The sequence below is a fragment of the Procambarus clarkii genome, chromosome 31 (assembly GCF_040958095.1).
Source record: "Procambarus clarkii isolate CNS0578487 chromosome 31, FALCON_Pclarkii_2.0, whole genome shotgun sequence".
Taxonomy (NCBI): Eukaryota; Metazoa; Arthropoda; class Malacostraca; order Decapoda; family Cambaridae; genus Procambarus; species Procambarus clarkii.
The window spans coordinates 31,147,417-31,156,441 of NC_091180.1; the positions used below are offsets into that span (position 1 = coordinate 31,147,417).

Consider the following 9,025-nt stretch of genomic DNA (forward strand, 5'->3'; position numbering starts at 1 on the left):
TTCGTCCCGGCATGGAGGACAGCACACCACAGCCTCCAAGGTCACTCCAGCCTGACCATCAAGGTCACCATAAATCACTCACGTAACAGCTGGAAAATCCGCGTTGTTGCCTTCGTTAGTTAGGCCAAACTCTTAGTGCTCCTGCTGTAGCCGTCGTCTAGAGTGGGACCCGGACACACGAAGCAGTTACGCAAGCACTTACGAACGTGTACATCTGTCCTCAATCTTTGACGGCTTTGGTTATATTTATTAAACAGTTTACAAGCATGAAAACTTCCCAATCAACTGTTATTATTGTTATAAACAACCTCCTGGTGCTTCGGAGCTCATTAACTGTTTAATAATTGTAAACAAAGCCGCTAAAGATTGAGAAAAGTTGGATAGGTTGGTAAATGCTTGCGTAACTGCTTCGTGAATCTGGCCTGAGCTCACCCAAACAGTCTCTGCCATGAGGGAAGGTGGGTGGTGGAGTCAACCTTACTGTTAATTATAGCGGGTTGACCATACTCATACTTTTGTGTTTTGGTGATGACCTGCGCAGGTTATCACCTCTACTGCGCAGGTCATCACCTCTACTGAGACTATGGTGGCCCCAACAAGCAGTAGAGTTACTCCTCTGTGGTGGTCCCAACAAGCAGTACAGTTACTCCTCTGTGGGGGTCCCAACAAACAATAGAGTTACTCCTCTATGGGGGTCCCAACAAACAATAGAGTTATGCAGGAGGAGGTACAGGGTAAACACTGGCCCGTCACCCTGTATAGTGAGTCACTAGAGCCCAGGTATGCTCTACACCACAGGAATGTCCCAACTAGAGCCTGCAGTGAGTCACCACAAATGCAGTCATTATCACACGCATAGTGCTGACCCACTCACCGGAATGCTGAGGCCTGGGTTATGAAGCCTCTCGCGTCTCTCTAACTCCGCGTGAGGCTGCTGGTCACACACAAATACAAATACACGTACTGGTACCCACACTGTGCCCACTCCTGCCTTCACTGTACCCATACTGTGCCCACTCCTGCCTTCACTGTACCCATACTGTGCCCACACTACTGCCTTCACTGTACCCATACTGTACCCACACTCCTGCCTTCACTGTACCCATACTGTGCCCACACTACTGCCTTCACTGTACCCATACTGTGCCCACACTACTGCCTTCACTGTACCCATACTGTACCCACACTCCTGCCTTCACTGTACCCATACTGTGCCCACACTACTGCCTTCACTGTACCCATACTGTACCCACACTACTGCCTTCACTGTACCCATACTGTACCCACACTCCTGCCTTCACTGTACCCATACTGTGCCCACACTCCTGCCTTCACTGTACCCATACTGTACCCACACTACTGCCTTCACTGTACCCATACTGTGCCCACACTCCTGCCTTCACTGTACCCATACTGTACCCACACTACTGCCTTCACTGTACCCATACTGTGCCCACACTGTTGCTCATATTGTACCCCACACTGCAGGGAGATTTTTCATAAGAATGTAATAGTTAAATGCATTTTTGCAAGAATGTAATAAGCCGCGGGCTTCCTGTCTGGGTCGAGGCCACTAGAAATGATAGCAAGCAGGTAAATTCAGGAACTTCCTGCTTAAAATATATGGCTCCAGGTACCGACTTGAGGTACCTGGAGCCTTGCAATTACTTTATTACCTCTCGTGTTTTTTAAGGTAACTAATTGATACATTTAATTCGAATTCTGTAATAATTCGAATTTGAAGGCCTAATTTCATATTTAACACATGAATGAAAGTATGAGTGGGGCACGCGAATTCGAGCAGGACCTCCTACGTCGTTACCATATCTCTACATTCATACATTCCTATGAACAAATCCACAAGGGCGGCCTTCTTCATGAGGGTTCGAACCTACGCACGGGATGTTCCCAGACGCGCCTTAGTCAATCTTAACCCCCTTATTAAGGCCCTTGTGGATTTGTTAATTTGATATATCACGCTATTGTGATTTCTGTGTGCACACATTCCTGTTTAGTGAAGTCAAGTGACTCAGTTTCTGGCAGCGTTGATGTCTCTGACTCACAGTTTCGTTAAGTACCTCCTGAAATTATTTGTTTTTGTATTGTTGATCTTATTGTTAATTTGGCCAGTAACAATAATTAAATCGTGGTAGTGAGATGCTTAGGCTGCAGGATTAACCCACATTCCCAAGTATGAACCCAAGCTTATTCAGAGCTCTTGCTTGTTGAGTATTAATGAGCAATAACTATAGTTATAAGTTTCAATGTACATAAATCACGAAAATTAACACGTGATGAAAAATGTGACAGTGTCAGACCACGGAGGAAGAACTGAAACAGGAATTTCCTTAAGTACTTTCGTATATTAATACAACTTCAGAAGGAATGAAGATGTATTAAGATGGATTCCTTCTGAAGATGTATTAATATACGAAAATACTTAAGGAAATTCCTGTTTCAATTCTTCCTCCGTGGTCTGACATTGTCATAAGTTTCAATATAAATGATTCATTCACCGGCAGGAGAAGGGAACTATTAGGGGAAAACGTCAACTCATTACGACTACATAGCACTGGGAAGGGGTCAGGATAAGGATTTGGGATGGGACGGGGTAAAGGAATGGTGCCCAACCACTTGGACGGTCGGGGATTGAACGCAGCAGGAGAATTAGAATCAACATTACTGCATGAGAAGTGAGGAGGCTGGTTATTTAAAACGCTGCTGTTTCCTATGGAAGCCGCACTGCTCCTGTGCCAGGTAAGTCCACTACGGGCTCACCATAGCCCGTGCTACTTGCCCCGCTCCTGTGCCAGGTAAGTCCACTACGGGCTCACCATAGCCCGTGCTACTTGCCCCGCTCCTGTGCCAGGTAAGTTACGGGTTCACCATAGCCCGTGCTACTTGCCCCGCTCCTGTGCCAGGTAAGTTACGGGTTCACCATAGCCCGTGCTACTTGCCCCGCTCCTGTGCCAGGTAAGTTACGGGTTCACCATAGCCCGTGCTACTTGCCCCGCTCCTGTGCCAGGTAAGTTACGGGCTCACCATAGCCCGTGCTACTTGCCCCGCTCCTGTGCCAGGTAAGTTACGGGCTCACCATAGCCCGTGCTACTTGCCCCGCTCCTGTGCCAGGTAAGTTACGGGCTCACCATAGCCCGTGCTACTTGCCCCGCTCCTGTGCCAGGTAAGTTACGGGCTCACCATAGCCCGTGTTACTTGCCCCGCTCCTGTGCCAGGTAAGTTACGGGCTCACCATAGCCCGTGTTACTTGCCCCGCTCCTGTGCCAGGTAAGTTACGGGCTCACCATAGCCCGTGTTACTTGCCCCGCTCCTGTGCCAGGTAAGTTACGGGCTCACCATAGCCCGTGTTACTTGCCCCGCTCCTGTGCCAGGTAAGTTACGGGCTCACCATAGCCCGTGCTACCTGGAAGTTGTTCCGAGTAACTGAATCTATAACAACAACAGCAACCTAAGTTATCCACATAACCCCACAACAATCCTGCGAGATGGGGACGTTGAGTAACATTACTACTTTGTTCACGGTCGTGTTCTTTGTTCACGGTCGTGTTCTTTGTTCACGGTCGTTTTCTTTGTTCACGGTCGTGTTCTTTGTTCACGGTCGTTTTCTTTGTTCACGGTCGTGTTCTTTGTTCACGGTCGTGTTCTTTGTTCACGGTCGTGTTCTTTGTTCACGGTCGTGTTCTTTGTTCACGGTCGTGTTTTGTTCACGGTCGTGTTCTTTATTCACGGTCGTGTTCTTTGTTCACGGTCGTGTTCTTTGTTCACGGTCGTGTTCTTTGTTCACGGTCGTGTTCTTTGTTCACGGTCGTGTTCTTTGTTCACGGTCGTGTTCTTGATATTCTCAGTGCATCCCAAGCTTGTTAGTGTAAGCTACTGATTACATGGCCCTGTATGACTAACCATCTTGTGTAATGGGAATATTTTTGCATCGCGTAGCTAGTTCTTGATACACAATATTCATAATAATTCATTCATTGTATCGGGGGACAGGCAGCCAGAGTGTATTTATACACTTTATGCTTATATTGAGCCCCCCCCCCCAGGTAGAATTACTGACCCCCCTAGGATGAAACCCCATAACAAGCTGATTACCTCCTGGGTACCTACTTACTGCTAGGTGAATATGGCATTAGATGACAGGAAATGCGCCCTACCTATTTTTTGTTTTTAATTAAAAAATAATTGAACGATTTCTGCTCTGCCCGGGTTTCGAACCCTGAATTCAGGAATGTAAGTCAAGTACGAACCCGACTGTACAACGGGGAATCCTCCCAATCATATAGTCTAGGGTTGCTACATAAATACACCTGTACCCAAATAGGGTAATACAAAAAATGCCTCAAGACAAAGCTTAGGCTGCTCTTTGATGTGCCTATTGGGTGGGAAGCGAAGGATTAGAATTTAAAGGTCTGGGTCTGCCCGAAACGCTTTGCGTAATAGTGGCTTTAGGCATTGTATGTACTAGCTCTATCTATAAATCTATCAATTTATGTAAAATCACTTGTATGTATGAACCTTACCTGAATAAACATTTTATTTTTTTTTGTTTTAAAAGGGATAATCTCCCACAGTGCAGGAGAGTGCTGTTCTTGCCTCTTGTTACAGATTGTGAATCTAGTACATTCTGAATTCACTTGCAGTTTTAGTAATCCATTTTGAACAATGTTGACCTTCAGTAAAGGTCTGCAAGACTTGTGCAAAGGATAGGCTGCGCTATACTAAATATTTTGACACCAATTTGAGAATTTTTTAGTTACACGATCAATGCCGCTCTGAATTTCATTCCTTCCATATATTAAGTATTTTGTAAGTATGTAAGCAAGCAACCATAATCCTCAGGGCTTCATTTAACAAGATATCATCATTTTAACGGTGACATTTGCACCAAAGCTTGAGAGATACTATGCCTCAACCTTGAGAACTTTTACATTTTTCTTTATACCGACGTCAGTCTGGTTACAGTGGGACCTCAAGGCAAAGGTATTTGAATGTTTTTATATAGTCAAGATGGGATCCATCCTTAAAATTGATATTTGCAGCGTAGAACACTATTTCCTCTACCTCACCATTCCAACTTCTGATCAGTTAATGCAATGACTTTGATTTCTGAAGATTTTCGTCCAATGTTGTAAGATATTTGTTTACTTCAACAATTCTAGGGGCTCTAACCATTCCATTTAAATGCAATTATCATACTGAAATGTTATTCGACGTATCGTGTCCACAGCTCTGGGTGTATTTTCCGGCCGTCGTCTCGTCTCTCCGCTTATCATTTGAATGTTATCTATTCATATTTCCTCCACCTTCTTGACTATCTTTCAACTGTCCCAAATTTCAATTTCTGCTTTTCTAGGTGGGCACGCCAGGCCAGAGTTGCATACTCGAGGGTTGGTCTTGTGTAGATTGTTTTCAGTTTTCTGAAGAAAACACTTCATCTAGGGTCTTGTAAGTGGTGTGAACATTTGATAGTTTTGCATATGTTTCAGACGGTATTTTGTTAATATCACGAGTCACGCTTGGGTCAAAATCTAGCAACATTTAATCTGCGATGCAACCAAAAGTGGACAAGGGTTAAACGCTGCGTGCATCAAGGCATTACTCTCAATGTGATCCTTGTTAGTAGGTGGAGAGACCTCAAGGACGACAGCATCCCCGCCTCCACACACACCATCATCAATCATAAATTAACAAACAATTAACTTTTAGATATATTGTGTCACAGACGTTTTCTACTCCATAAAGCTCAGCCGGCTCTCCCTAACCTAACCATTCACCAAATCTTTATAATGGATTGCAACTTTCTCTTACCCCCCCCATTCTTATCTCCCCTCCCATCGTCCTTATCTTCCTGCCCCCGTCCTTATCCCCCCTTCCCCCACCCTGATGTAACACGCGTGACTCACTGTGTAATGAGAGAGGTGAGCATCGTGCTGGCGATTGTTGAGCAAGAGCTGGGAGCAGCGCAATGCTTACCTAACACCGCTTATCTGGGAGTGGCTCCGGGCAGAGTGAGTATGGGGTGCACAGTAAGCTATCACAGAATGAGTATGAGGTGCACAGTAAGCTATCACAGAATGAGTATGGGGTGCACAATAAACTATCGCGCACAGAATGAGTATGTGGTGCACAATAAGCTATCACAGAATGAGTATGGGGTGCACAATAAACTATCACAGAATGAGTATGGGGTACACAATAAACTATCACAGAATGAGTATGGGGTGCACAATAAACTACCACTCACAGGGTGATTATAGGATGCACAGTAATCTATCACTCACAGAATGAGTATGGGGTTCACAACAAACTGTCACTCACAGGATGAGTTGAGGCGGTTTTCAATTCAAAACAATGCACAATAAACTACCACTCAGGATGATTGTGGGGCCCACAATAAACTACCCGCCGCTGGGGGCAACAATCACTAGCCGTGGTTCCTGATGCAATAACAGCCCTATTGTTTGCCCAAGAGTCCTCTGGGTCCACTATTTCCACTTAAACGATTCTTCGCGGCAGGGGATCGTATTCCAGGGACCTGCCCGAAACGCTACGCGTACTAGTGGCTGTACATGAATGTAACAACTCTTGTATATATCTCAAAAAAAAAAAAAAAAAAAAAAAAATGCCTGTGTAATTCACAATTGCGGCTCGTGTTCAACTAGTAGTATACAGGTTTATAAACCTCAAGATTTCTACACATGCACACGCTTTCTTAAGATTTCTATATATATCCAATTTGTTGTGCTGTCTCAGGAATTCACCGAGATTCGTCTACGCGCAGTTTCTTGTGCATCATTCTTTGTGATCTTCACCCTGCCATGCAGGCATGCGCGCGTCTCTACTGCGCTATAAGGCATATAGATCCGCTGATAGTGATGTTTTAGTGACACGTGACACGGTGAGGGATGCTGTTGATCATTGATAGATCTGCGAACTATCAGTGGTAATTGCTGTGGTTGGCAGTGGATATCGTGGCAACCTCAGTGGCTTGCACTAAGATCACGGTTCCCGCTGCTCTTAGCTGTAGTCATGCAGCAGAGGTCACTAATGTCGCCAGGTGACAGCCACGCAAGGACTAACACTGCCTCATCTCTTTTTTTCTCAGAACGCCTCACATTCTTCTCACTGAGCGGTCGCCAACCTCCGCTCTACATGATCTTCACTACATAACCCATCATCACTATACACACGTTACATCACATCACACAATCTTCGCGATATTCAGCCTCGGAGTATTGCGAGGTAGCTGAGGTGGCTGGGTCATGACCCTTCAGTACACACCATACGTTATTGTAATGTCCTCACTACTATCGCCACGCCTGAGCCCCCACGATTCTCGCAGAATACAACCATCGTGAACTAACTCGTCCTACACATGGTCGCTATCAGTGTGCAGCCTCCCTCCCAGCGATCTTTTTATTCAGCGCACATTCAAATTCAAATTGAAATTCAAATTCAAATTTTATTCAGGAAAAGTACATACATAGATGCTTTACAAACATAATGGATTTATAGGTAGAGCTAATACATACAATACCTAAAGCCACTGATACGCATAGCGTTTCGGGCAATCTTCACCACACATCTTTACCACACACGATTTTCATCACTAAACTTACACTAACGACCGAGTATCCCGGGTCACGATGGCCCTCCTGCAGCTCCAGGGGGTTTATACAATAATAATTGTCTTCAGAATCTGGAAAATAAAACATAAATTCAGTCTGTCGTCTGCCCACACTCACAGACATAGCGCCTGCAGCTGATCTACATAAGAAAATACATGAAACCTTATATCTTTTAACCCATTGAATATACTGTGCGGTTAACAAATAATTAATTCAATCAAAGTTACCATATTATTACATATAACCAGGATCGAAGCAAAAATAAGCAACTAAGATAAGCCAAAATTTGGACTTGTCAATAGTCATGTTCATTTCACCTAAATTTTAATATTTTTTTATCTATCTTTTTGTTTTGGAGGCAAGAGTGTGTAGTGTTAAAAATATTTTTTTTTCTTTTTCAGAAGTGGCACTATTAAGAAAATACCTTACCCTAATTGACAAAAGATTATATTGTAGGCTGCGGCGCCTCTATGTGGAGACGAAGAGGCACATGTAGGCTGCCTTTAGTCACACTATTCACACCCCTGTATTCATCAATATATTCACATTGCTCCAACAGGTATACATCCTCTCGTGGCGGCTGCTCATGATGGCGGAAGAACTAGCCTAAGCTTCTCTATCTTTTGAGATGTATGTTATTGTCTCAATAAACGTACTTGAACTTAAACTGCGGAAGAAATTGTCGCACTATCACCATCACATGACATAGGGAAGCTCATACCACAGAACCACAGCTCATAATAGGAAGTGGCTTAACTGTCACTAAATATGCCTTTTATACCTAAATGAACGTGGGTGGTTTAAAGCTTCATGACTACCTTGCAGTCGGTCTACATTCCAGGTATCATTCATGTACTATTGGCTGCACAAATCCTTGCAAATTCATAAGTTCGATCGAACATGGAAGACACACTTCTGAACTGAAGTGTGTCTAAAGCTTTGGACCCACGATCTTACCAAGTTATGATATAAAATCAAAGAAAGAACAAAGCATTTATTAGGACAAGTTGAATGCATCCAATTCATTGCTGTATTTCCAAAATATAATTAAGTGGCTGGTCAGAGCATATGTTATAAAATCTAGGAATAAGTATCCAATGTGTATATCTTCACCTGACCTCGAGAATAACCTACTGAATGAACGAGAGGTGCACAGTAACTCAAATAGATGTTCACTTTCTACGCACTGAGCAATTTCGATACTCGGATCATTATAGGTATTAACAATTATGGAAATAGATTTTGCAACAAATTGGCAATCCAAAATATGTCACTAAAACATTTAAAATATTTCGTAAAACTATTAATTGGCTAATGACAAAATAATTTTCAATAAATTGAATGCACTATAACTTCATCCGACTAGAAAGAGTAATATA

At 43.7% G+C, this 9,025-nt stretch overlaps 1 long non-coding RNA gene across 1 annotated transcript; it reads left to right on the plus strand.

Moving 5' to 3' along the window:
* Positions 1-5,237: 5,237 nt before the first annotated feature.
* Positions 5,238-8,739, plus strand: LOC138370348 (uncharacterized). The gene is made up of 2 exons (XR_011230116.1): positions 5,238-6,026; positions 8,206-8,739. It is a non-coding gene; the product is annotated as an uncharacterized lncRNA (long non-coding RNA).
* The last annotated feature ends 286 nt before the right edge of the window (positions 8,740-9,025 follow it).